Genomic DNA, 27,728 nt, shown 5'->3' with positions numbered 1-27,728 from the left:
CGGCGGGGCCCGGAGCCCGCGAACAATGGAGGAGCCGGAGGGGGAGGGGAGGGAGCGGCCCCCCAGCCCCCCGGGCTCAGCCCGCCCCGCCGCCTCGCGCTGCGGCCCGGCCCGCCGGGGCCCGCCTGCCCTTCGGACTTGCCCCTGCCGGCCGCAGCCCTGCTGTCGCCGCGTCTGCCCCCACCCTCCAATCCGTTGAGATCTCCGTGTCTGCCTCGGCTCCCCCCACCCCCCGGCTTCAAGCCACTCTGCTCCCAATTCTGCGCCTCCGCCTTCTCTCTTCCGCCCCTCAGTAATGCCCTTCGCCCCCCCACCCCCACCCCTAGACTCTGCAGTGCTCTTGGGACCCTTCCGCATCCCTGAATTCGGGACCCCCACGTTCAGATTAGTGACCCTTCTGCCTTCTCCGATTCCGCTCTCACCACCCTGGGTCCGTCCCCTTCTTTGACCATGTCCTGTTCCCCTCCGCTGCTGCACCCCCAGGAGCTGTCCGTCTAGGACCTGCGGTTCCACCTCCTCGGTGATTCATTCGAGACCCTGTTCGTCTTGGCACTACTGCCCCCAGGTCTTCTCCTTGGGCTTAATTCCACGTCCCTCTTGGGCCCTACTGCCCACTGACAAAACCTGCCGCCTCCCCCCGGCCCGCTCCCCACGGGATACCCCTGGACTCTGACCCCTGCCGATCTCGATGCAGTCCCCTGCCCCCTCTTGGACTCCGACGCGCCATGCTCGCCTCCTCCCCTCCGATCTTACTCCATTTTTTGCCATTCAGATCCTTGCCTCTCTTCCAGACCTTTTTGCCTCCCCACTCTGCCCCTCGTCCAGTTTCCGATCTTGCGGTGCCCTCCAGCCTGCTTGCTTTCTGACTTGGCCTTGATTGAAGCAGCCTCCACCCCCTTCTCTGACCCTGCAGCTCTCTCGTTCCTGCCGTTCAGTTCTCTGACCTTTCTCCCTAACTCAGCCTCGCCGCAGCCTGACGCCCTGCAGTCCCCGGTTGAGGTTTCTTCTCTCCCCCACCGCCTTATTGGCCCTCTTCTGAGCCGTTGCATTCATTTGTTCCCGCTTCCTTTGCCCTGTCTCCCCTTCATTTCTTCTTTGCTGAAGACCTGCTTCCAGCCTGTTTCTCCAAGGCCGGTCCTTTCCATTTTGGCCCTTACTGGAAGACTGGGAATTTCTCTCTGATCCATCACCCCCCTTCGCTTCCCATTCTGCACCCCAGAGCTGCCCCAGATCCTTTTTGCACCTGCTCTTGGCACTTGTTCAATTCCACCCCATCCTCTCTAATGTTTTCCTCCCAGCTCTGCCCCTTTGGGAGCTGTCCACAGTTGTCCACCTATGTTTTGGACCCATTTTAATTTTCCTACTGCTGTCTCCTCTTGGAGTGGTCCTCTTTAACTCTGGTCATCTTATGACTGCCTCGCCTCTCTGTTGCCTCTCAATTCTAAGTTTTCCCCCTGTTCTTCTCCCCCCACCCCATTTTGATTCAACCCTCAATCACAGCTCTCTCCTTTCTTGAATGGGTCCTCCCCCTTTTGCCTTGCCTCTTACCTCCTTTTTTGAGTCTCCTTTCTCTGGGTCTGCTCAGTATAGAGATGTTTCCCCAAGCCTTCCTACATGTCACTCCCCCCAGCCCAGCTTCCTCTTGAAGCTGTCTCAGTTCTTGTCTAGAGTCTCCGTCCCTTTTGTGATCCCTTTCGCAGTTCTGGTCTTCATTGCCTGGTTTTCTCCCTCATCTTTTCTTTCCTGTTGTATCTTGCTAGACTGCTTCTCTTCCCTTGTAGTTCCTATCAGATTTGCTTCTCCCAGCTCCCCTCTTGACCTGCCTATTCCCCACCGGGTTACTTCACCTCTTCAGGTATGCCTTTCTCTAGTCTCCATCTCACAGCTTTGGGGAGGAAGGGACTGGGTTGGGCCTAGGATGCTTATGTTCACATTTAGACTTAAGATTCGCTCAGCACTCTGAGGGTTTTATCTCCAGGGATCCTGTGAGATCTGGGTAAATAGCTGGGGTTGGTTGATTAACTACTGCTCTCTCGAGTCGCGGAGTGTCGCCCCTATTTCCCCCGCTTTTACCAAGCGTAGTGATGGTGGAGGTAGTTCTCTTTCCATTGCCCCGCTTTTCTTTCCCACTCCCATTTTGCTTCCCCGCCCCTTTGAGTCCTGAGGCTTTGCAGTTTTGTGTCCTTTGGAAAAGGAGAATGCAGCTGCTCACAGGTCTGTCTTCTCTCTCTCACTTTCCCTCCCTCCTCCTCTCAGCTATCATAAAGAGGCAGTTGTACCCTCTCCCCCTTTCACCTCCAAGCCAGCATCTTTGGGGAGAAATTAGGAGTGTGTTTTTTTGTTTGTTTGTGTTTTCCAGCTGACAAGTCCTATTTTTGTTTCGCCTTTAGCTGGAGAAATGCCAGTTCTCAACTTCTCCCCAGCCCCACAGGGGTTATGGCCACGCTTGGTGTTTACTGTTCTGGGTCTGCAGAAGCTGCCAGTCTTGCTTGGCTTCCTTGATGGCCTTTGGTTTGCTGTGTGACCTTTGGGAAGGGTTGAAGGAAGGTGGGCTTGTTTCTTTTTCACCTCTGCCCCAGGAAGGATTCAGCTTCCTAGTCTTCAAAATGGTGAGGGCCTGGCTTTGGAAAGCTCTTTGCGGTTGTTTGTTGAAACAAAGAGTGCCAAGTGTCACTCAGATTTCTGCCCTCTGGTATTGCAGGCGCTTCCAGCTGCAGAAGCTGAATTTCTCTAGGTAGCTCCATGCTTGGGGAGAAGGAGGGAACTCATTGGTGAACCAGGAGTATGTGGGTGGGCCCTGACACTCCCAGGCCTTTTGACTGCCCTGATTTGATAGAGAAATGAGTGCCAGGAACGGGCTGATATGATTGGGTTTTTGGTTTATTACCTGAAAAATGTGCCTTTGCTGCCTTTCCCTGAGCTGTTTTCTCCAGTGATCTTCTGTTGGAGGTGGAATATAGGAAATTCATCCAGAGGAAGAGGTGGTTTCACAGAAAACCGTCCAAGCATTCTCCTTCCTTAACTTGGGAGAGGGAACCTTTTGCATGTTCTAGGTTTATTTATTTTATTTCTTAAGTAGATCAAAAGCCTGATTATTTTTCCCCCCTGTGGCCTAGGGCAATTGCATATTAAAGCAGCCATCCAGCTGTGAAGGAGCATTTACTGGAAGGACTTTCTTAACTGAGCTATGATCAAACTTTGTTTACTTCACCACTTAAATTTAGAAATAGTTCTGTATGAATACATGTGAAATAAAAACCATTCGTTGTCATCTACAGAATTAGACCACTGACTCATCAAACATTAGGGCATTTGTATATGAGACAGTGAGAGGGAATGAACAGTAGATCCTTATGGCTCCTTTCGCCTAAGTTCTCAGGACTTTAAATTTTGTGACAAGCAGAATCTGGTAAATTATCTTTGACATTTGTTTTCACCATTATTGACTTTAAGGTTTTGGTTCATTTTTGTTCATTTCTGTTCATTTGATGAAAAGAATTCTGATGAATTCTCTGAATTTATTTGAGTTTTTATGTTGCCTGCTGCTGCCGCTGCTGCTGGTAAGTCGCTTCAGTCGTGTCCGACTGTGTGCGACCCCAGAGACAGCAGCCCACCAGGCTCCCCCGTCCCTGGGATTCTCCAGGCAAGAACACTGGAGTGGGTTGCCATTTCCTTCTCCAATGCAGGAAAGTGAAAAGTGAAAGTGAAGTTACTCAGTCGTGTCTGACTCTGTGCGACCCCATAGATGGCAGCCCACCAGGCTTCTCCGTCCATGGGATTTTCCAGGCAAGAGTACTGGAGTGGGGTGCCACTGCCTTCTCTGTTTATGTTGCCTATGTTGGTATAAATAGTTGTTTTGGATTTTATTCCTAATGTGCAAGTGACAGCTAATTAAGAATAAAAACAACTGTGTATTCAGTACTGCTTAAATTTGTGTTCCAGGTTTTTCACATCACTGGCAGCATAGGAAGTTTCTGCGTGCCCAAAGCCTAAGTTTACATAATAGGAGGAGAGGAGACAGAAGAACAAAGAGCTGTTTTTCTTCTGAGACTGGGAACTGATGTTCCAGAGATTGTCAGATTTCTCTGATGGGGACAGAGGCTCCAACCCCTGTATCAACATTTGTTTTCATGATGGAATTGGGTGCTGCAGAAATCTGAGGTGACAGCCTTGGCCTTCTGGAGCATTTAATGTGCCAGTTGGGGGTGGGGTGTGGAGTAGGGGAAGGCAGTAGATGACTGTTTTCAACCTAGTAATGTGTCTTCAAGGGTTCTTGCCCTGGTTAGAAAATCTTTATTACTGGCCTGATTAGAATTCTGTCTTCATTTTTTATACTAGCCTTTACTTTTGGCTACGTCCGCCCTCCCTTATATGTTGCCCCTTTTTTCTTGCCATGATGAAGGCCAAAGATTTAGGACAATAAAAGGATCAGAAAATAGTCATTCCTGGAATTCCCTGGCAGTCCAGGGGTTGGGATTCCACACTTCCACTGCAGAGGGGTGCAGACCCCTGGTGGGGATCTAAGATTTCATATGCTGTAAGGCATGTGGCCACATACCAAAAAATAGTCATTTTTCTTGATACTGGACACATGGAAGGAGTTATCCTTGTGCATATCCATGGACCTGAAGGTGACTTTCTGACAAAGGACAGTCTGGGGAGAGTGAGGGTTGTATAGGTGACTGTGACCTACAGCCTCATAGGTGTGGTCAGTCTGTATATAAGGAGGAAATGCATTGGGCCAATACAGTTGGAGATCGAAAAGGTGAGCTTGGTTGTTTCCCTCTAGTCTTGCCTGCTTTCCCCTCCTCCATCTGCTGTGCTCTTCTGAGAGGGGTTGGGCCTCTTGTAGGCCTTTTGGTGGTAATGTACTCTAACTATTGTCATTCATCCACTGACAGTCTAAACAGTGTGTTAATATACCCAGTCCCTGTGATAGTTCATTGACCATCTAGTTCAGTCACTGAAAATTTCTTTTTCACACTATATGAAATAAACTTGGAGAGTCTCCGTTTGAAGAGGGAAAGTGACCAGCAGAAATCCCTTGGCTTTGAAACAGCAGTTTGAAGATCAGTGCCTAGTCTAGCCTCCTCCGTTATAGTTGGGGGAATGGAAAGCTTGCAAGGGGCATAATGACAAGGCTTCCTGTCGTAGCTGAAAGAGTGTTGGACATACAGGTAGGAGACCTGGTCTAGGCTCTAACCTAATTAGATGGACTCTTGGACAAAATGCTTTACCTCTCTGGGCTTCTCATTCCCAGCCTGAAGTCTTGTGTGCCATCAAGCTCTAATTGTAGATTCTTGTTCTGGATCACAGATGACAGGACACTTGAGATTAGCCTCTTGGTACTACTCTTAACCGCCCCCCACCACCCACCCCGTCCTCCCCCCATCAAATCCTGTGACCCAGAATGGGCCAGGCAGTGGTGGGACAGGGGCCTCTTTCCCCAGGGGATGCAGTAAAATGAACTGCATTACCTCTGTTGTATGCTTTTTCTTTTCTTTTTTTTAAAATATTTATTTGTTTTTGTTTATTTATTTGGGTGCATTGGGTCTTAGTCACGACATATGGGATCTAGTTCCCTGACCAGGAATTGAACCTCTGGCCCCCTGCATTCAGAGCTTGGAATCTTAGCCACTGGACCACCAGAGAAGTCCCCTGTTGTATGTTTTTTTCAAGTATAAAATAAACACTTGCCTCTTTTTCAGCCATTCACATGAAGATAGTTTATAATTTCGGGAGAAAGGAGCATCCAGATTGTATTAACTACATAACTAAAACCATATACCTCCTAAAAAACAGTATGAAATTTTTCAAGCTGAGTCATTGTTGACCTAGGCTCTCAAATAGCAGTGGTTTGAATAGCACTTGAATTGCTGGTATTAAGAAATGCAAACAAATCTTTCATGTTCATCTTCCCCCAAATTTATTTCTATTTAATTTTTGATACAACACTTTATCAGACTTCGTCTATGAAGAGTTCTTGAAAATAGTATTTGACATCTGTCAGCCTCACCTTCATTGCTTTGCTTTGCTAATGTTAAGAGACACCATTACTTTGATGTACTCGCAGAGAACCAGCCATGAAGCATCCTCACAGGAAAGTAATATTTGTTTTAGTCAAAAGTGGCCAGACTTGCCTGTCTGCTTTATCTTCCTTTGTTGAAATGGACACATTGTCATCTTATGAAATTTGCAGCAGCTGTGATGTTGCATCTGCATCTATAGGTACTTCAGACTGTTTCTGCTTTCTTAGTGTCTGCATTCTTTTTTGGAAACTGTTCTCTTGCTGGTCACTATTGTAATACTTGTGATTGGTAATCAAACTTGAATAATTGAGAGACAGCTTCCTATGGTAAAGAATGTTGACTTCATCATGAAGAAACTTGGGTCCTAGCCCTGGCTCTGCTGCTTACCAGCTGTGTGATTGTGGCCAAGTCATTTCACTTCTGGGCTGCAGTTTCTTCATGAGAAAAATGAAGGGATTATATCAGTTGGTTTCCATTATTTCCAGTCATACCTAAATACTTTATGTGTAGTAGGCCCTCACTACTGCTAACTGAAACCACGCTGGTGCCAAAGACTTTTTCCTTTTTTGGGGGGCATGTCTGCCGCTTAAGAGTTTCAAGCCTAAAAGTGGCCGTTAAGGTTAGTGCACACATCTCCCCGACGTTTTTGACATGCCCTCCTGCTCAGCATTTAATCCCTATACATACACACACAGCCACACACATGCACACATATCATAAATGTCTTGACCAGGGCTACGCAACTAATATATGAGCTAATTTATGGTAAGCTCATGTTACGAATCCATATCTGTCTGACTGTAAAATCTGTCTTTATTTTATTAGACTGCCTTGCCTCTCTGGGCTATAAGAATAAGCTGTAGTTCAATTCCTTAAGGAATTGTAGTCAGTTATAAACAATTAACTATATATGTAATATGGGGTGTGGTGAGGGAAGTAAATGTTGAATAGACTATTCTTACTAATTTCTGCTGTTCCGGAGGCAGTCCCATAGTAAACTGAAAGATTCTCATATTCAGAGACTCAGCACACATCAGGTTCCATATTCCAGTATTTTAAAAGGAATCCACAGCCACATGTACCAGCTTATCTTTGTAGTCAGTATTGAAGAAGTTGAGCATTTTATTTCTGACCTGGATTCAAACCTGAGGTAGCAAAACTATAAGTAAATTTATCTAACAGAAATAAGGTAGAAATGTTTGGTTATGGAGTGGCCTTAAATCTGTCTTTTCTTTGGCAAGTAGAAAAGTGTCTGAATAGCTCCTAACTGAGAGATTTTATTCTGAGAAAACTCTCTGTGCAGCTAGAAATGTATAAATAAAAATATACTTTGCCCCTTGACTTATTTGTATGGAGCTCCCTATAATATATTTTTTTAAAAATCGCAGTTCAAAAAGTTCTTAAACAATGTTGGGGTGCAAGAATGTTTCCCAGCTACGGCTAGTAGCCTCCTGAAGTGTAAAATACTATTGTTGTGTGGTACTTCTTCCTATCTCCATTTAGAGATAGAAAGGTCAAAACCAAGGCTTCTGTATTTCGGCCTGCTCTACTTGAGAGTAAGATAAAGGAAAATGATTACTGTTAATTGCCACGGGCAATTAAAAAGGATTCTTTGTTCAGTACCAAATTGATTGTGTACAAATGAAAGTCAGCACTGCATTAATACAAGATTATTAGATTCTTGAAATCAACATCTTCAGCCAGAATGGCTTTCACTTCAAGGGAATTGTTTCACTGGGAATAGTGTACCTAAATGCTTGGTGATTAAAAGTATCACTAGGTCTTTAGTTTTCAAAAATGCTTATTAAGTTTGTAGGTGGAAGACTGGTGGGTGCCTCTTTTGTAATACTATTTTAAATGGACTCATAACATTGAATACTTTAATGCTGCTGACATATAGGGAATTTATTCCACTTTGGTCAGCCAGTTGAAGAATGCAGATAAAACCTTTGGTAAATGAGGAAAAGGGCCTCAGGGCTGCTGGCATCTGCCTGGTGTCGGTCAGTAGACACAAAGGCTTAAAAATGGCCACTTTGGCTAAAGTAGTTATAGTTTGATGTGTATACAAGGAAGATGTATTTTCTTACATACATGTTATACAGATTCCTTTTTCATATGCTGGGGCATAATTTTCTTTTTCACATATGTTTTTTTCCCCCTATTCAGTTCTTCTTTTTTAATTTTATTTTCTCCCACACAGTTCTTAATAAATTGAAAACTGGTAATAAATTTGAGAGTCTCTATCTATAAGGTACTTCTCAGGATTTCACAAATGTGAATGTGTGGGATCATATTTTTAACTTTTACAAGTTTGTTCAAAGTCACATACCTGATGACGAATGGGTTAATAGTGATCTCATACAAATTACAAGTGTCAGAAGCATCTTATACTTACAGATATTTTCTATTTGTGTTACAATTGCAGATTTTTGGGGTCTCTGTTTACTTGGAATTAAAATAGGTATGGTCACTGCTCTGACTTCATGATGGGACTGTCAGGCAGACTGGGGCAAACTTTCTGGAAAACAGTTTGGCAAGAGATACAGTCCTTGGTCTGGTTATAGGTATCTGTATGGACCAAGAACTGGAGATGAGGACCAGAATTTGATATGAATATGTTAATTATAGTGGTGTGTATTGGGGAAAAAAAGAAACAATCTAAATGTTTTAACTTTATGGGAATGGTCACTTTATGGAAAAGTCTGGAGTCATAAAAAAAGATGATTTTGGAGAATTCGTGACATGGGAAAGTACACACAAAATGAAGTTAAGTATGAGAAAAAAGCAGGATATAGAACTATAAACAGTATGATTCCAGTTATTTTAAAATATATATGGGAAAAAGTGGAAGAAATATGCCTACATGCTATTAGTATTTGTCTCTGTTGCAGAAATTTGAGTGATTGATTTTTTTCTGAGTTTTCCCAACTTTTCTAAAATGATTTGCTATTTTTGATTCAGAGAAAAAATATTAAAAATATTTTTTTGCAGTGTGGTTGTATTATGTTTGGTTTTTTCTTGAAAACATGAAGGAAAAATTGAGCTGAAAAGCAGGAATTTAGTAATCATGAGATCTGTTGGAGTTTAGTGCCTTTGAAGGTAAAGGCAGTCACACTTCTTAGAGCAGTAGTTGAATTAATGACAGCAGTGTAGCCTTCCTGGGTGGCACTGGTGTTGAAGAACCCACCTGCCAAGGCAAGAGATGCGGGTTTGATCCCCAGGTCAGGAGGATCCCCTGGAGGAGGAAATGGCAACCCACGCCAGTATTCTTGCCTGGGAAATCCTGTGAACAGAGGAGCCTGGCGGACTACGGTCCATAGGGTCACAAAGAGTTGGACATGACTGAAGCAACTCAGCACACATGCATGCATGGCAGTATTACCACGCAATAGCAGCAGTTGCTTCTTGAGTGCCAGGAGATTCCGGTGTGTTCCCTCACATCCTCCTCACCATAATCCTTGCCCTGAGGTGGGTGGTACAGCAGTGCGGGGACTGAGGCTCCCTAAGGGCGCTTAAGGCCACCAGGCTGACAGGTCAGCAGTCTGGTTCAGAGCCTTTGCTTGGAGCCTTTACATTCTAGCACTTTCTCTGGTGTGCCATATACTTTACAGAACTGATTTCACCCCAGAGATGAGAAGAATAAAAGTCTTACTTCCTTACTGATAGCTGTACCCTAGTCACTCAGTCGTGTCCACCTCTTTGCAACCCCATGAACTATAGCCTGCCAGGCTTCTCTGTCCATGGAATTCCCCAGGTAAGAATACTGGAGTGGGTTGCCATTTCCTCCTCCAAGAGATCTTCTTGACCCAAGGAGCTAATCAAGGTCTCCAGCATTGCAGGCAGACTCTTTACCATCTGAGCCACCAGGGAAGCTCTGTTCTCTTCAGCATGATATCCCCCTGCCCTCAACCGTGCTTATTTTAAAGGAGCCATAGTGTATCGCTTTTTTCTTTCTTGGTCACAATCAGGAATGGACATGGAGCTAGTTATGTCTTCCCTTTTATGGACCAAAAATCTTTAAGAGTTAAATTATTTCACATTTGATTAACTTTACTATTAAAATAAATTAAGGACTGTACAGCAGAAAAGGAAAAGAAGGGAAACATACTAATTCTTTGTAGCTCCAGAGGATAGAGGTGTAGGGAGAGAAGTATTTTTCCTTTTTCCTCCACGTTCAGCCAGCGTTCAGGGGAGGATCTATGCCATGTAGAGTACCAGCTGTACAGAACAAGCCTTCTCTCTGAGAGTTGACACACCGTTTATAAAACAAAAGCAGTTTTTCCCTTATAGGTAACACAAGGAACACCCTGTTTCTGTACCAGAAAGTAAAAAATTTAGAAGACCAGTGGCCTGATTTTTTTTTTTTGATCTTGCCTTAAGGAATTAAGTGTGACTGAACATTCAAACACAAGAATGTGTTGACCAGGGAGGTAGATGTCATCTTATTATGAGAAAGAAAGTGGTCTGAGTTCATGTTTTGTTTTGAATAAGGAATAATTCGGAAATTTAAGTTTTCACCTTCTTTGTATTGTTGTTACCAACAAGACATTTGCACACATGTGTACCTGTTCTTTTACTCGCCCTTCTTTGTTTCACCGGGGAGAGCGCTGAAGACCTGATGTGCGTTTGTAGTGGGGGGTTGACAGGTATCAGGAAGAAATTGGAAAACGGCTCAGAAGCGCCACAGGACTTTTCGTTTTGTTCTCCCATTTATCCTGTGAACCCATCGCTTTTATCCTAGAACAAACACGTCAATAGGAGCACGGTATTTGTTGAATTAAAGATAGGACTAATGAGAGAAACCAGGAGAAATAAAGCCTCTGAAGCCTTTCAGTGCTTAGACTCTTGGGTTTCCTCTAGTGACGTAAAGAACCCTTTCTTTGCGTTTTGCTTCTTAGCAGCTTTTGACCTTGGACGTCATTTATCTCGAGTTCTTATGTGTAAAATGGGCCTCAGTACTGTTCTGCCTGCTGCAGAGGCTTTTTGTGTCCAGATTTTTTCTTTTTTTTTTTTTGAGTGCTAAATGACAGCAGTGGATGTGGACATTCTGTCACGTTGGACAGCCTTTCAGTTTTCTGGGAGGATGAAAAGGAGCAGTGTGATTAATGAAGCTGCTTAGGTAAGCCAGCACGTTAGATGCCTCACGAGAGCCTGGAGACGTTTTTGGATCCGTGGAGCAGCAGTGCTGTTGATTGGGCATCTTGTCGTTAACGACGGCAGCAGCCGGTTTTCGGGTCTTCCCAGGGTCTCACCCATCCCAGTGCTGTAGGTCACAGGCCGCAGAGCAGCGTTAGGACTGAAGCTGCGGTTGCTCCCCCCGTGCTGACCCCAGTCCCGCCCCTGCACCCCAGTCCCGCCCCTGTGCCCCAGTCCTGCACCCTACACCCCAGTCCCGCCCCCTGGCAGCTCTGCCCCCTCACGTTGTTGCCTTCAGGCGCCTTGTCCGTAAGAAGGGGGAGCAGTGTCTGCTCACAGGCTCACTGTGCAAGTGAAACAGCGCCTGGCCACGGTAGATGCTTGTAATGTCATTATTTGTGCCGTGCTCTTGACTTTTACAGGTCAGTTGACAATATGGTGGTGGGGCAGAAAAAGTGTTAATTTACCAATTTTTAGTTTCGCCAAGGAGGATATTTTAAAAACGGGGCAGAGGGGAACTACTCACTATATTCTGTTAAAATAAAAGGGTCCACTATCAGAGTAAAAGATTGCCATTTTCCTTTTTTGTCGGGAGGCGCACTTCTGGCTTGCAGGATCTTAGTTCCCCGACCAGGGATCAAACCCTGGTCTCCCTGCAGTGGAAGCGTGGACCTCTATCCACTGGACCACCAAGAATTCCCAAAAGGTAGCCTTTTTCAAGGAAGTTGGCAGCTTTACGCGGACATACATAAGTGTATGTTTCTAATTCTCATTTTTACATAGACTGGGGAAAACTACCACAGGCCAGCACCAGTTGTATGTAGACAGGCATTGAGTAGATTCCTGTCCTAGTTTGTCCATTTATTGTCACCTTAAATAAGCTCTTTGACTTCTCTGAGCCTTCTTTTTCTTGTGTAAAATAAAGATGCTAATTGCTATCTCACAGGGTTGTGAGAAACCAGGGGAACTTAAGAAGAATGTTTGGCATGTAGTAAGTGTTCAGTTGATAGAGACCATCACTCTCAGATGGTTGGTTAAGTATTAAGCCAGGTAAGCGAAATCCCTTGTGCTTTGTGCCACTGGGAATTCCAAGAAGTAGGGTGTCAGGCTCGATTGCAGAAATGTCCTACGGAGGTGTCCGTCTCTCCATTCTTCCCTCGTTTATTCTCAGCAAGCCGCTGGAGACACTAAGCAGAACCTGACTGTCGCTCCCCCTCTTTAAAACTCGAGTGCTTTTCCGTGGCCTGTAAGGTTAAGTCCAGATCACTGGTGTGGTCTTGTGTATTCCTCTATGGTTTGGCCCATCCTGCCTTCCCAGCCTGGTCACTCCTGGTCTCCAGAACACGCTCTGTTCTTTCTCTGCCTCTGATTTTGGTGAAGCTGGTTCCTCTAGAGAGTTCCTTTACCTTTCCTCCGATTGGTGAATTTCCTGCTCACCCTTCCACATCCTCTCAAGTGTCCACTATTCTGAGGCCTTTCTTCCAGGGGTTTTCCTCAGCTCTGTTCCTTTAGCACTTAGCTGGTGACGTTAGACACATCCCTTGCTTCGTGTAGTGATATGTTTGTGCAGTTCTGAGTCAGCAGCCACAGAACACCTCTGTTTCCTTATCCCTGCGCCACCCCCCAGCCCAGCCATACAGTTGTTATCTTTGGAGACATCAGTTTTCTACCAGGGTTTTTTTTTCCTTCCAGAGTTGCTTTTTGCACACATAAACAAGCAAATAGAAATGATATATGCATTCCAACAGAAGCATACTGTAATTACTGTTCTGCGTCTTCCTTTTTTTCACTTAATATTTTGGGAGATGGTCAGTGTTAACACAAAGGAAGCTTCCTTGTTCTTTTTCAACAGCTCATGGTACTCCACCATACAGATACACTGTAATTAGCTAATCTCCTAGTGATGGACATTGGATTTGTTTCCAGTTCTTTGTTTTGCAATCAGTGCCGTAGGGGAAACTTGAAAATAATTTGCACAAGTGAGATTATTCCTGGAGGTGAAATTCCTAGAAGTAGAAAAGTTCTTCTTTTTTGGCTGAATGGCTTGTGGGATCTTAGTTCCCTGACCAGTGATTGAACCCGGGCCACCGCAGTGAAAGCGCTGAGTCTTAAACACTAGACCGCCAGGGAATTCCCGTCTCCTACTTCTTCTTTTTTTAAAAAACATCTATTCTTGGCGGTGTCGGGTCCTCGTTGCTGTTGCTGCGCGGGCTTCTCTCTAGTCGCGGTGAGTGGGGGCTTCTCATTGCGGTTGCTTCTCTTGTTGTGCAGCACGGTCTCTAGGGTAGTTGCTGGTAAGCCAAGATGGGTTTTTGAAAAACATTTTGATACCCTGAGTCCTGATATCAGGGGTCCGTGGCTAGATCCTAAAGCTTGCTGAAGTTCTGGCAGCAGTCCCCCATGGCTTTGGGTATTTTGATGGCCCATAGGACATGGTTGGAAGATGTCTGTGTAGCTCACTCAGCTTGGGACAGATTGGACTTTTCAAAAGCCCCCACCTGACATGACAGTCAGTACAAAATCCCTTTCCCCTGTGAGCTCACTCCTGGGGAAATCCTTTTACCCTTCACCAAGTGAACTAGGTCCTCAGAGACTCCTGCACTAATAATAGCCGTACTTCCTTAGTCTTCTGTATCCTAAGCACTGTCTTATGCATTTTACATGTGTTAACTCAAGGAATCCACCTAACAACTTTCAGAAATAGGTGCTGGTACTATCCCTGTGCCCATTTTACCGATGAGGGAACTGAGGCATCTTGTGTTTAGGTAATGCAGGTAGATTCAGAGAGAAGAGAGGAAAATGCCTGCCTTTTAGAAAGTGCCCAGTTGCACTTCAGTTTTGCTGGACTGGTTTTGTGTGTGTGCTGTTTCCTCTGTCTCTGCAGTTTCACCTTAATTGTTGACCTTGATTATTGGGAAATGTTTCTACCACTGAAGGGTATTTGGATGAGCATAGTGCGTTCTTTTGTTTGTCCCCTTGATCCCTAGTTTAGCTTACCTGTTAAAGATTTCCAGAATGATCTAGCAGTTAATTTCATTTCTGTTTCCCACTCCTTTTTAGTGAGGTCCTAATTGGACTTTATAATCCAGTTTTTTCACCAAAGCTTCTCTTAGCAAACTACAGCCAAAGCTTGTTATTACTCAATTCTTTCCGTAATGCCGTCTTGAAACACTTTGCTTTTGGTTTTGGGGGAATAGCCCTGGAGATTCTGATATTGCGCGATGCTCAAGGGCAGGGCCAGTGGCATGTGTTGTGTGTCATCAGCCAGCCTGGAGTGCTCACTTCAGTAGCCACGTCAGATGCCTGTCTCCCCAGAAACCTTCCCCGGTCCTTCTCTGCTTCCAAGGTCTGAATTCGCGTCAGGTTGTCGTTTAGATCAGCCCCGTCTAGTCAGCTCAGTCCTTTACAACAGATACTAGCCCCATGTGTCTACTTGACGTGTAACCAGGGGGACCAGGAAACTGAATTTTTAATTTCACTTAATTTTGATTAAACTTTAAATAGAAAAGTATCAGGGAGTGCAGATGTAGACAGTAGCCTCCACAAGGGAGAGGGTTTTCTTTTTCTACTTTTAATTCTGACACAGGGCCATCCATGCTTATGTGTTTGACGAACGTTTGATCAATAGCCCTCAGTGGCTGAAATACACAAGGGAAGTTAAAATATTCCTTAAATACTACTTCCTAGGGATAGCCATTTTTACAAATTGTGTTTTAGTTGTATAAAAAATTGCCAGTTTTCATTGACATTTCAGTGATTTTTGCACAGGATTCATCCTTCTATGAATTGACATTAATTAGGGTTGTTGTAGGTTTAGGAATTTTAGGAGATGCAGGCTTAGAATAAATGTAATAGAATGGGTCATAAGTTTAATAGAAGTATGACTAACATTGGTCAGGTAGCTTTATGAAGATTATTGTGACATAATGGAATTCTGTCCTCAGAATTCTGTGATTCAGGTCCTTAGTGAAAGTCATAAGAGGATAAATCATCATTCATCTTTCCACTTCCACTTTCCACATGATTTTGCTGGCATTTTGTTTTAAGGATAAATTGGATGTTTAGGTGTTTTGGCTTGGCTACTTGGGGTGGTTGGGCTCTTTAGAGAAAGAGGTTAAAGGATTCATGACTTGGTAGCAAGACTAAAGAAGCAGAAGTGGATCTGCTAGAATTTCTTTGGTCTTTCATAGTGGAAGCAGCACCGTAGGCCAAGTTCTGTTTGTAAAGGCGAGGATGGGATGTGCTTCTTGCCCATGTAAAGCTGTCACTGATTTAGTTTTCATTACATTTCTTTGAATCCCTAATAGTTTTCTCTAAATCATTTGTTTTTGAGAACTTCTGTTCTGAAACGATGTTGTATTTACATTCTAAGTGGGCTGGTGATGTTCTGGCATAGGGAGGCATAGATAAGAGAGAGTGATGAAAAATGGCAAACTGTGGTGCTCAGAAGGAAAGGAAGGAATTTTACAAAAGTCTTTGAATTAATGGAATATGGCATTGAATCCTGGAACAGAAAAGAGAATTAATGGAAAACTGAAATCCAAATAAAGTCTGCAATTTAATTTTTTTGTACCAAAGATGATTTCTTTGTTTTGACACGTGTACCTTGGTTATATTAACATTAGGGGAAGCTGGGCAAGGGCATATGAGAACTCTGTAATATCTGAAGCTTTTCTGTAAGTCTAAAATTATTCCAAACTAAGTTTTTTTTTTTTTTTTAAGAGGCCCGGAAGAGCATGAGCATTTAGGGCTGTGACTTCATTAAGGGGGTGGGGTCTGTATAAATTTAGATTATATAAGGGCCCTCTGGGAGCTCTGCTTCTCTCCCACTTCCCTCCTTAAACTCAGTGTTGCAGCCATGTCGGATGACTGCAGCTCTCCCAGAGATCCTTGCTTCTGACTCTTTATGTACTGTTTTCTCTTTTATGGTATGTTTTCCTGCTACCCCCAACCCAACCAAAAATAAAATAATAAAAACAACTCCTAAAAACAACCCCCCCCCCCCAAAACAACCCACTTAACTAATTCCTGTTAATTCTTTAGATCTGCCTTAGATTTTACTTTTCTCAGAAAGCTGCCCCTGACCTGCAGTGGTCAGCCTCTTGCCTGAATTTATTCCTAATGTGGTACTTACCATTCTGTATTCTAATTGCCTCTTTTCTTTTCTCTTTATCCAGCTACATTTTAAACACCTTAAAAAGACAGGGGCTGGTATGACCCAGGAATATAGGCATCATTGATGTTCAGGAAATATTTCTTGAATAAATATCTTTACAGCGAGAAGCAAGACACCTGCCCACACCCCCTCAGACCTCTTCAGTGAGGCAGTTTCCCTCGCTCCCTTAGGGAATGGTGGCTATAGTTGGCTGTATGCTGGCATGTATACCATAGATGGCTAGATCCCTGCCAGAAAGAAAAATCAGGACTATGGAGATGAGAAAGTCCTTGTTTAACAAACTTAGTCTTTTATTTCAAGCTCCCAGGAGTCCAACTTAGGAAAATATTTTGTTCTAAAATCTGCTAGTTATGTACCAAGTTATCTTTTCCTGTAGTACATTAATTTATATCTCACTTTACGATAAATAACGTGTAGGTTATTTTGAATCTGTTCTTTAAGTAAACCATTATCTAGATAGTTAAGACTGTCAGATACGGACCCTGCTCTTGAATTTCTTACATTCTATTTGGAGGAGAATAGCGTGCTTATCTCACAGTTTATTGCTGTGGTGTAATAACGTGACTCGGGTAGTGAGATGAGCAGGGCCCTCCGTCGTGATGGTCAGTGAGACAGTGCCAGTGTAAGCTGTTGCCTCTGTCTTCAGTTGCCTTTATGTTGGTATGACATCTAACGAACAAAAGGTTGATGAATTTAGGTTGCCTCTAGCACAACTTCCCTGGTGGCTTCCCTGGTGGCTCAGACAGTGAAGCGTCTGCCTGCAATTCTGGAGACCTTGGTTTGATCCCTGGGTTGGGAAGATCCCCTGGAGGAGGAAATGGCAACCCACTCCAGTACTCTTGCCTGGAAAATCCCTTGGATGGAGGAGTCTGGTAGGCTACAGTCCATGGGGTCACAAAGAGTCAGACACGACTGAGCAGCTTCACTTTTCTAGCACAACAGGGATTAGACATGCAGATTCTAAGGAAAAGTTATGAACTCAAGGGTCTGTGGACCCTTAAGTGATTGAAATGGGGGAGTGGCCATGATAATGTCAAGAGTATGTGCTGAATTTGTTCTGTTTATTTTCTGTGGAGAGAGGATCTGTAGCTTTCATTTAATTCTCAAAGGAATCCATGACCCAAAAAAGATTAAAACCCTCACTAGTTTAGAGTAACACTGAGACCCATGACCTCATTTTGTTTCTCTTTTGTTTGACCATTTTAGTTGGAGCACTGCATTTTGTTTTTCCCTGATAGTTATTTGGAGGAGTCAACTGTTGAACATCTAAGGGAGGCGTGTGTCAATTTTCTTTTTGGAAGCTTGGGTTATGGCTCTTAAGCCTTCATCTGTTCTCTCATTGTTTAGTAAAAATGGCTTTGTATTTGAAATATGAGCACTACTTTCCCGGGTCTGAGTAGCTGAGCAGTGGTCATATAAAGATGAAAATGATTAGGCTCTGACCTTAACTAGGCTTTCAGAGATACACAGTGTAAGAGCTCTGAAATGGGAGCTGAGAGTCTCAAGGGAACAACTATCACGCAGTGTCATGGCCACAGTCTTGGAAGATGTGCAGGGTAGAATGGGAACATGCGGGAAAGGTTATCTTGGCTTTGTTTCATTGAAATTTCACTGTTGATTTATTTCATTACCTCACTGGTATTTTGCAAACCTTTGCATGGGAGGCTGTAACATAGCTGAGGTGCATAGGCTCATTGACAAGCGGAAGAGGCCCAGCTGGAAATAAAACAGTGACTGAGGTCCATGCTGTAACACACGCATTCATGTGGGACTCAAGTCTGTTGACATCATTTCCCCTTCTGTGGACAGGGTTCTCACTGCCCTTAGTCACTCAGCAGGTGTTTATTGGCCAGCCATAGGGTGTGTAGTACTGGACTGGAGCCTTGGGCTGGGCTGTTTACTTACGAGGAGAGGGCAGTGTCTTCCGGTTGCTCCCCATAATCAACATGGTGACAAGGCCCTTTTTGCTGGGAAGCAATATAGATGGACTTTGGAAGTCAAAATGCCAGAGTTCTAAGCCCGATTTTGCCATTTTTCAGTTAAGTAGCCTTGAATCGGGTCAGTTGACCCCTCTGCGCTTCTGTTTCCTCATGTGTATACAGAGATAACTATTATATAGGATTTTTTATTATATACTGCATATCAACTGTTATACAGAAGACCTGTCATATATCTGGGCCCAATAAGTGGAAGATATATTGTTGGCTGATGGGCATTGTAAATCTGGAGAAATTCTCTCATTTTATTTAGTGAGTAAGGAAAATTACTATGTCATTCGAAAGAAAGATTCTGCATATGTGAATAGGGAGAATTGGATACTCCTGGTTAGTATTAGAAACAGTGGTAATGTCTTTTTTTTTTTTTTTGGTTGGTCTTGTTTATTCTGTTATTTTTACTAGGGAAAGGTTCTGGATTTGGGTTCCTGAATTTTTTTGTGTTAAGTGCAATTTTCTGAGAGAGGGTCCATATTTTCATCAGATTGTCAAAGAGATCCTTAACTGTCAAATGATTAAGAATTAGTTAATTGACCTAAGTCACAGTTAATACCCTTGATCTGAAATTATCCATTAAAGTAAGAACTGAGAACTTTTCCACATAAAAAGAATGTAATGAGGCTATATAGTGAATATGCAAAAGCTTTTATGTGCTGCTCTTTTTTATTTTTTAGGCTGGGAGGAAGTGGGACAAGTAGGGAGGGAAGAGAGGTGTCAGAGGGAGTAGTGAGGAACCCCCTGAGTAATTAAATGCCAGCTTCTTGCCCGCATATTCCCCAGATTGATTCTAGGTTATCGCTCAGCCTCCTCTCCCTGTACTCTAACTTCCGATCAGACTGGATCACTTGTTTTCTTCTGAACAGGCTTTAAAGTTTTATTATTTTATGCTGGTCCCTCTGTCTAGACTCTCCCTTCTCCTATAATTCGCTGGTCCAATTCTCTGGGCTTCAGAGCCTCTTTCTGATGCTGCCTTTCTTAATTGTCATCAGCTTATAAATCCCTTAAAAGCACTCACTCACTCATCTTTTGTCCATCCGAGGCACAGTTCTTTGCCTAGAGTTAGGCACTTAATAAAAGGTTGTGGAACTAAAATGAAGAATGATGCCTAAGATGCAACTAAGTTTGTGACTCCACGGCCTGTAGCCGTGATAGGCTCCTCTGTCCATGGGATTCTCCAGGCAAAAATACTGGAGTGGGTTGCCACTTCCTTCTCCAGGGGATCTTCCCGACACAGGGATCAAACCCGGGTCTCCTGAGATTCTTTACCATCTGAGCCACCAGGGAAGCCCATAGGTTAAAATGATTGAAAACAAACAAAAAAAAAATGATCAGATGCCAGTGTGAGTTCTGAGTTCTGGGAGAGAGTTTGGGGAACCTTTTTATAGTTGCAGTGACAGTCTGGCTACCTTGAATTAGGAAGCAGGAGTGTGGGGAACTAGTAGCCAGCATTGTAGCTTGGCCAGGTGGTATTTTTGTACTGGGGTTATCTTCCTGGAAGGTGGGTTGGACTTTTTGAGTATGTAATAGCGATGGTATTGATGAGCATCTGCTGTGTGCCAGGTGCTGTGAGAGTGTCGTAGGGAACAACCAGGCAAGACCCCTGCTTCTATTCCAGTAGGGGATATTGGGTAGGCTATTCCTTCATCAGCCTTTAAATTCTGTGATCTGGAGAATGGGGCACCAGTCCCTGTTTGGGATTGTTGTGAGGATTAAACGAGAAAGTGCTTTGAAGATTATATAAAGTGCTCTTATTTATTTTGAGTACCCTCCACCCCCCCATCTTTGAGTTATAACTTAAACAGATTAAAAATGTTTAAAATGTGTATGAAGGTCACTGGCAGCATTTTTGCATTCGCCAATCCCCAGTGAGGTTTTCATGCCATATTGTAAGCACATTAGCATAGGAAGATTGGTAGAAGCTTCTTGCACCAGTAGGAGTATGAACTAATGATCCCAGGGTTTAAGTAGATTCAGGCACTTAATTCTTTCCGTTATAAGTGAATCCCTTAACAGGATTGGGGCATAGATTTGTAATACCATCTTCCCCCAACTCTGAGGAGTACATTTATTTATGAATGTTTTTGGCTGTCTCTTAAATTCTTAAATGCAGTTTCATGCTGGTGAAGGCTGCATGTTGGGGAAAACCGAACTTCTTTACTGATTTGGGGCTTTTTTTGACCATAAATGGGAGATACAGTTATTCTGCTTCCATTTTGTGATTAGGATGAAAATTTTAAAATACACCTCCCTTGTCCCCAGAACCCTTATAACAAAGAGCAAATGATGCAATTAGGATGCAATCCATTGCCTGTGGATTTCAAGGGAAATTATTTTTCTACATAACTCGGAAGCTCATGGGTAAAGTCACGCTTCCTTTTAGATCTGGTGAGTTTTGTCAAAACTGACCTGATAAGGTGAGATTCCTACCTTGAGGTTAGAGTTTTTGAGTGTTAAGCAGTGCTGTGAAATTCCTAAGGTAGCTTTGATTTATGAATAAAGTGTCACTTCTGATTCCTTCTTTGAATTATTTTTATTCTTTTTTCCTTGAAACTATAAATGGAATTGACTTTGTTCACACTGTATTCTGGTGTTTTTCATTTTCGGTAAAAGCAAAGACTTCGCTCCCTTCTGCCTGTCTCCTGTGTTAGGTCTACTCTGCTGTTCTGTGAGTTCTTGGGATTGAGATAAAAGATGAATTTTTACCTACCCACTCATTTTTAGTACAGGTATTTTAATTTCTTTAAATTTGAGACTGACTTTCTTTCCATAGAATTTAATTTGATGATTGTCTCTATTTGTGGCCAAACCCCTCAGGATCCATATGAACACTCCTCTCTGATCAGTAAGAGATACTTTTTCCAGAGTCTTGAAGGAGTATTTCTGTAATAGTGGAGTCACAATATTACTTTTTTTGGTGATTTTTCAGGTGTATTTTCTGTATGAGTAGAATTGAATTTTTGCAGTGGGTTGAGGGGAAAAATGAGGTTAAATTTAAGGGCAGAAACTTAAAGCATCTTCTTCTATTGTTTGAGAACTGGAGAAAGGTAGAAGTTTGTGTTTTTTCACAATTTAATACTCAGTTTACTGAAGTCATAGTAATTCTTAATTGCAAATTACTTAAGTTTTAAAGACAACCATTTTCCATCAAATTTCATTTTGGAAATGGTCTTTGTGGTTAAAACCAAAGGAGACACTCTGTTTCTGCTGTGTCTTGGGTGACATCTATGTGCCCTTTAAGGAGACAGCATATTGAATCCTGACCTACTTCCCCTTCCCAGGTGGGTTTGAAAAGCTTCAAGACAAGATATGTAATAGTACTTTGAGCAGCATAAGGCACACACACATTTTTATGGGGAGTGTATTATTAAAGTTTTGCCTTTAGGCAAATAAGTGACTGCCCCCCTTACAATGGCGAGCTCTGCTGAAAGAGGCCTGGGATTATAGGGCGAGTCGCTTCTGTTTTCTCCAGAAAACCCATGCTGCACCACTGGTTTTGTTCATTCTGTCTTTGCTGAGGGCAGAATTGGGGTTAAGCCATGGGCTTAGGTTTTAGAAGCAGGCAGCTAGGGCCACATGAAGCCTGGGTGATCTAGAATGAGTCACTTGGCCTCTCAGAGCCTGTTTTTTTCCTTATCTATAAAATGAGGATTATAATAATACCTGACTTGGGTTATTGTGAAAAATGAAATGAAATCACATATGCATATTGTTTATTTGGTACCGTGCCTGACTCATGAATATTTGCTATTATTACTTACATAAAAGAGATGACTAAATGGGAAAACAGCTAGTGTAGGCATGTGTGTGTGTGTGTGTGTGTGTATGTGTGTGTGTGTGTTTAAAGCCAGTTCTAGGGCATCTTCTGTCCGGTCATTTACTTACTGTGCAGTGGGAAGACTTTACGTTGGCGTGGAACTCCTGCTCTGATGGTCCTCTCATTTCTCATCTGGCCCCAAGAAGGCCTTCGGTAAATGTTAAATAAGGGATATACTTGAAGCCCTTCATTGAAAAGTGCTGGCTTATTTATCAGAGAAAGGTGTGGTTTTCTATGCGAAGTGCTAGATATATTTTTGTTTATTCCGGTTTGTTGAGAGTTGATTATCTATGAAGCATTCAGCAAACCCCATCTTACCAGACCTTTTCATTTTGCAGTCTCTGAATTTATTGTGCCTGACACTTGGAAATGCTTCTCTTGGGTTGTACAGCATGGTTTCCTGTGGTAGCGTTGTGAGAAGTAGGAATGGACTAGCTAACAGCGTTCAAGCACTTACCTGTGAGGTATGTTGGCAGATGCAGAATGAAAATGACAACAGCTGGATGGCCCAGTTGCATCAGGCAGCCTGGAAATCAGTGAGAATCAAGCTTCTCTGTGCTCTGGTTGGAGGTTATATCTTCTCTAAGGTTTCCATTTCATGGAACATTTTTTTGTTGTTGTTAATGGAAATCTGGGTCCCCAGATGATGTGATGAAGCGCCATAGGTATGGTTTTCGTAATTGTTAACCTCTGGAGTTACTGGGTTTTTCTTTAGCCTTTTAAAAAGTTTATACTCTCCAGCCCTTCTTAGCCTTATTTAGGTTTAAAATAATACCTGAATTTGAATTTAAGAGAAGACTTAGAGATGTTTAAGTGATCTCTGAGCAGGTTGGAAACACACACACTTTCAGGAGCCAGAGATTTGCATCTGTTCTAGATTGATTCAGTTCTTCTTCTTTCTAAGAAAGGTGTTTTCAGGATAGATGTTTAACCAAAAAAAAAAAAAAAATAGAGACCCTCATCAGAAATATAGGTTCAAGGGTGGCTTCAGCAAGGAAGAGGTGAAAAATCCTGCCTCATCTGCTAGTTGAATTCCTCACCTCCCCTCCTTAGTGGCTACATTTCAGGACTTGAAAGAGCTTTGGAATCCTTTGTTGAGTGCTTCAGATGAGATTTGCATTCAAGTTGCTTCTTAGAACTAGGCTGACTGTTTGCTTGGCCTTCATCCCCAGTCTCTATGAATTCCAACACTACATAACAGACATCAGTTTTAGACACTAGATACCTAATAAGTACCTCCTGTGTGCGAGGTTCTGGGAAAACAGAAGCAAACACACAGAATAATTCTATTCCCTAGAAACTCAATGAGTCAAAGAGAAGCAATACTGACTTCCTTTAAAAAAAAAAAAAAGGCACAGCTAAACTACACTATAAATATACACCTGAATAAACTAGCATGTTAATCTTGAGAACTCAAAAATGATGTTGTGTAATACCCCTTAGGACACATTTTCTAGGATTTCATTTTATGAAATTAAAAAAAAATGGTGGTCTTCATTCTTTTGCTGTTTTATACTTTGATTTTTGTTTAGTTGCTATTACCATTATTATTTCCTCATTATCTGCTGTTGTATCAGCTGTTGTCCAGTCAGGTGCACAGTAATTGGTGGTCCAAGCAGAAATCACTCTAGATACTTCAAGGAGAGAGGGATTTAAATGCAAGAGATTTGTGCAGAAATAGAGACACAGACAAACGTATGGATACCAAGGGGGAAAGGAGGGGTGGAAGGAATTGGAAGATTGGGATTGACATATATACACTATTGATACTGTGTATAGAATAGATAATTAATGAGAGCCTATTGTATAGCATGGGAAATTCTGTGGTTCTCGGTTCTCTGTGGTGACCTAAATAGGAAGGAGGTCCAAAAAAGAGGGGATGTATGTATATGTATGCTGCTGCTACTGCTGCAAAGTCGCTTCAGTCGTGTCCGACTCTGTGTGACCCCATGGACTGCAGGCCACCAGGCTCCCCCGTCCCTGGGATTCTCTAGGCAAGAACACTGCAGTGGGTCGCCATTTCCTTCTCCAATGCATGAAAGTGGAAAGTGAAAGTGAAGTCGCTCAGTCGTGTCGGACTCTTAGCGACCCCATGGACTGCAGCCTACCAGGCTCCTCCATCCATGGGATTTTCCAGGCAATAGTACCGGAGTGGGTTGCCATTGCCTTCTCCGATGTATATGTATAGCTAATACATATACTTCACTTTGCTGAGCGGTTGAAACTAACACAACATTGTAAAGCAACTGTATGCCAATAAAATTTTTTTTTAAATTAAAAAAATGCAAGGGATATGTTATAGAGGTGGTAGGAGGGCTGAAGGAGCGAAAAGAGGAAAGGAGCTATGTGTGGAGGAGCACAAGGGAGCAGGGGGTTCCTAGCCAGAGATCAGAAAGCTGCCTTGGGGCTGAGTCCAGGCGTCTGCGCTCACAGATGCGCTGGGAGCCATGTTGCCACAGCTCAGCAGGAACCCGGAGGCTGTGCTCCACCAGTGCCGCCAGGGCCTGTGGCGTGTGCAGTTGCCTGCAGTCCTCTGCAGTTGCTGACGGCTGCTGCAGATATGCCAGAAGCAGGAAAAACAATGTTGCATCCCTCTTCCAGCAGTCCAGCCTCCGGCAGAATCTTACCTGGAAGCTAGCTAGCAAAGGAGTGTGGGAAATGTATTTTGCAGGCTTTCAGTTCTGGTGATACAGAGAACAGTATAGGAAGTGCCAGGTGTGGCCAGTGAGTAGGGATGCACTGCTTGGGGATGATGAATGTCATGTGGGCCTGAGCGGAGAAGGCATTATTTTAATTAAACTGATAACATTCAGACAGATGGAGAAGTGGAATGGCATTCCATTTAATGGGTATAGCCTGGGTAGAGGTGTGAAAGCGGGAATGCATACGACATGTTCAGGGAACAGTTTCTCTGGAGCTTGAAATTCTTATTGAAGGAAAGTTGGAAACAAGGTTGGAAAGGTCGGTTAGAGTCAAATTGGGGAGGAAGTATTCTGACAGAATTGTCTTAAAATTAACATGGAGCAATGATTTAGCCTCGGAGAGACCACTGAGGAAACGCACGGGATAGTTCCAAGCTTTGTGATGAAAAGGATACAACTAAGGCCACAGTAGTGGTGTTGGAGAGGAAAATGCAGTCCAAGGTAGGTAAACTTTTAACTGGTATATATATCAGGGGATTGGAGTCAGCCATGGGAGTAAAAAATGAATTCTGATTGTCTCTGAGTTTTTCCACATAAATTGACGGTGTTAATTACTTCATGATCATTGAAGGTCTCTGTTCTCTACTTTATATGCTTTTCCCTCTGGGATGATCCTTTAGTGAGTAAGGTTCTCCATAACTTGTATCAGTTCAGTTCAGTTCAGTCGCTTAGTTGTGTCTGACTCTTTGCGACCTCATGAATTGCAGCACGCCAGGCCTCCCTGTCCATCACCAACTCCCGGAGTTCACTCAGACTCACGTCCATTGACTCAGTGATGCCATCCAGCCATCTCATCCTCTCTCATCCCCTTCTCCTCCTGCCCCGAATCCCTCCCAACATCAGAGTCTTTTCCAATGAGTCAACTCTTTGCATGAGGTGGCCAAAGTACTGGAGTTTCAGCTTTAGCATCATTCCTTCCAAAGAAATCCCAGGGCTGATCTCCTTCAGAATGGACTGGTTGGATCTCCTTGCAGTCCAAGGGACTCTCAAGAGTCTTCTCCACCACCACAGTTCAAAAGCATCAATTCTTCAGTGCTCAGCTTTCTTCACAGTCCAACTCTCACATCCATACATGACCACTGGAAAAACCATAGCCTTGACTAGACGGACCTTTGTTGGCAAAGTAATGTCTCTGCTTTTCAGTATGCTATCTAGGTTGGTCTGGATCTCTGTCAAAGTGGCACTTCATTAATCATGATCAAAAACTGTATTAGTAAATCTACAACCTGTGTAACCTCTGCAGGGGCCTGGATAACTTGAGGTGACACTTTTTGGCCTTTTCTTGAGACAGGAATTCACTTATCCCATTTAGCCAGTAGTGATTGAACCCTCTACTATATGCGGTGCTGAAATTGAATGAGGAGTGGGATGGATAGGACGCTGGTCCCCCTCTTCTTGGAGTTAACAATTTTAACACACACTTTAAAGGGAAAATATTGCTCAGCCTTAGAGGCTTTGCGTTTCCTGTTCACTCTGCCTGGAGCCCTCTCCTCTCAGCCTCCCACCTTATTAACTCCCTCACTTTTTTGTTCTGTGATCTTTTTTCCCTTTGTTAGAATATGAACTCCATGAGGGCAAGGATCTTCGGCTCTTTTGTTCATTGCTATATCCCTAGTGCCTAGTGTAGTGCCTGGCACAATAGTAGGTAATTGACAAAGGCTCAGTATTTTTTTTTTTAATTTATTTATTTTAATTGGAGGCTAATTACTTTACAATATTGTGGTGGTTTTTGCCATACATTCACATGAATCAGCCATGGGTGTACATGTGTTCCCCATCCTGAACCCCCCTCCCACCTCCTTTCCCATCCCATCCCTCAGGGTCATCCCAGTACACCAGCCCTGAGAGCCCTGTCTCATGCATCAAATCTGGACAAGGCTCAGCATTTTTTGTTGAGTGGTTGAAGAAGTAAATAGGGGCATCTCGGGAACTAAATAAAGGCCACAGTAGAGTCTAGTGAGAAAGAACTAGAATGGTGGGGATGAGATCCCACAGGGATGGGTAAGACTGGGGTTTTATTAGAAGGGGGGAGGGACGTTCTGAGGGGTTGTAAGCAGGAGGTCAGCAGGGACAGATCTGTACTCTTAAAAAGGTAATCTGCCCCTCTACAGAGTACTGGGTTGCAGAGAGCAGAGTGGGAAGGGCACTTGAGGCTGTGGGGATCTAGCTTCCCTGCCCGCGGGTATAGTTTTCTTTCTCAGCTGTTGAATTCGAGTGTCTCTTCCAAGGGTAGGAATTGATTGTTATCAGTCTGATTATAATTGCATGCACTCAGGTTATCATTTGCCCCGAGACCTACCTGTCTCCTTGAAGAACATCATTGTCCAGTGAGCCTGCTGACAGACAAAAGCTGTCAAGATAGCTTGGTTGTGAGATGCCATTTAACTAGTTTGTATCTGCGTGCGCCTCCCCTCCCTTCTGTGAGATTTAATGACCTAGTTGGGGAGAAAGTCCAGGCCTCTTGGCTACTCTCCAAGTGTTCTACCACTAAAATGTTGATATTACCTTTCTCAGATTTCTTCTGAATCATTTGTAGGCATGGTAAGTGGTTTTCTAAACTGATTTTGCCACTTTAAAGACTGTGTGTACTAGTACTTCTCACTGTAGGAATTTGAGTTTCTTTGGTTACTGGAAGAAGGCCTTTTCACTTGCCTCTGCTGTTTAGAATGGAGTTGAGTAGCCCGTGATAGGTAGGAATGTTTCTGCCTCCTGACATGGTAGTTGGCAAAGTAGGAGAGGCAGCTCTTTATAAAGGTCACTTTGGAAGAGTATTATTTAGGTACTTAGCATTCCTGGCATTCTTGTGGAATGATATAGGTTTATGGCCTTTTTATTAAGTTCTTAAAATTGAATGATCTTTAATTAGAAGCAAGCACA

The 27,728-nt window shown here is 43.4% G+C and overlaps 1 protein-coding gene across 1 annotated transcript in view; it reads left to right on the top strand.

Moving 5' to 3' along the window:
* Positions 1-27,728, top strand: part of ARHGAP35 (Rho GTPase activating protein 35) — a 115,644-nt gene that overhangs the window by 208 nt on the left and 87,708 nt on the right. The gene's annotated exons all lie outside the window — the stretch shown is intronic.

This window comes from Bos indicus x Bos taurus, chromosome 18 (assembly GCF_003369695.1).
Source record: "Bos indicus x Bos taurus breed Angus x Brahman F1 hybrid chromosome 18, Bos_hybrid_MaternalHap_v2.0, whole genome shotgun sequence".
In the NCBI taxonomy this organism is placed as follows: Eukaryota; Metazoa; Chordata; class Mammalia; order Artiodactyla; family Bovidae; genus Bos; species Bos indicus x Bos taurus.
Note: the sequence above shows the minus strand (reverse complement) of the source record. Positions and strands in the feature narration are given on the sequence as shown.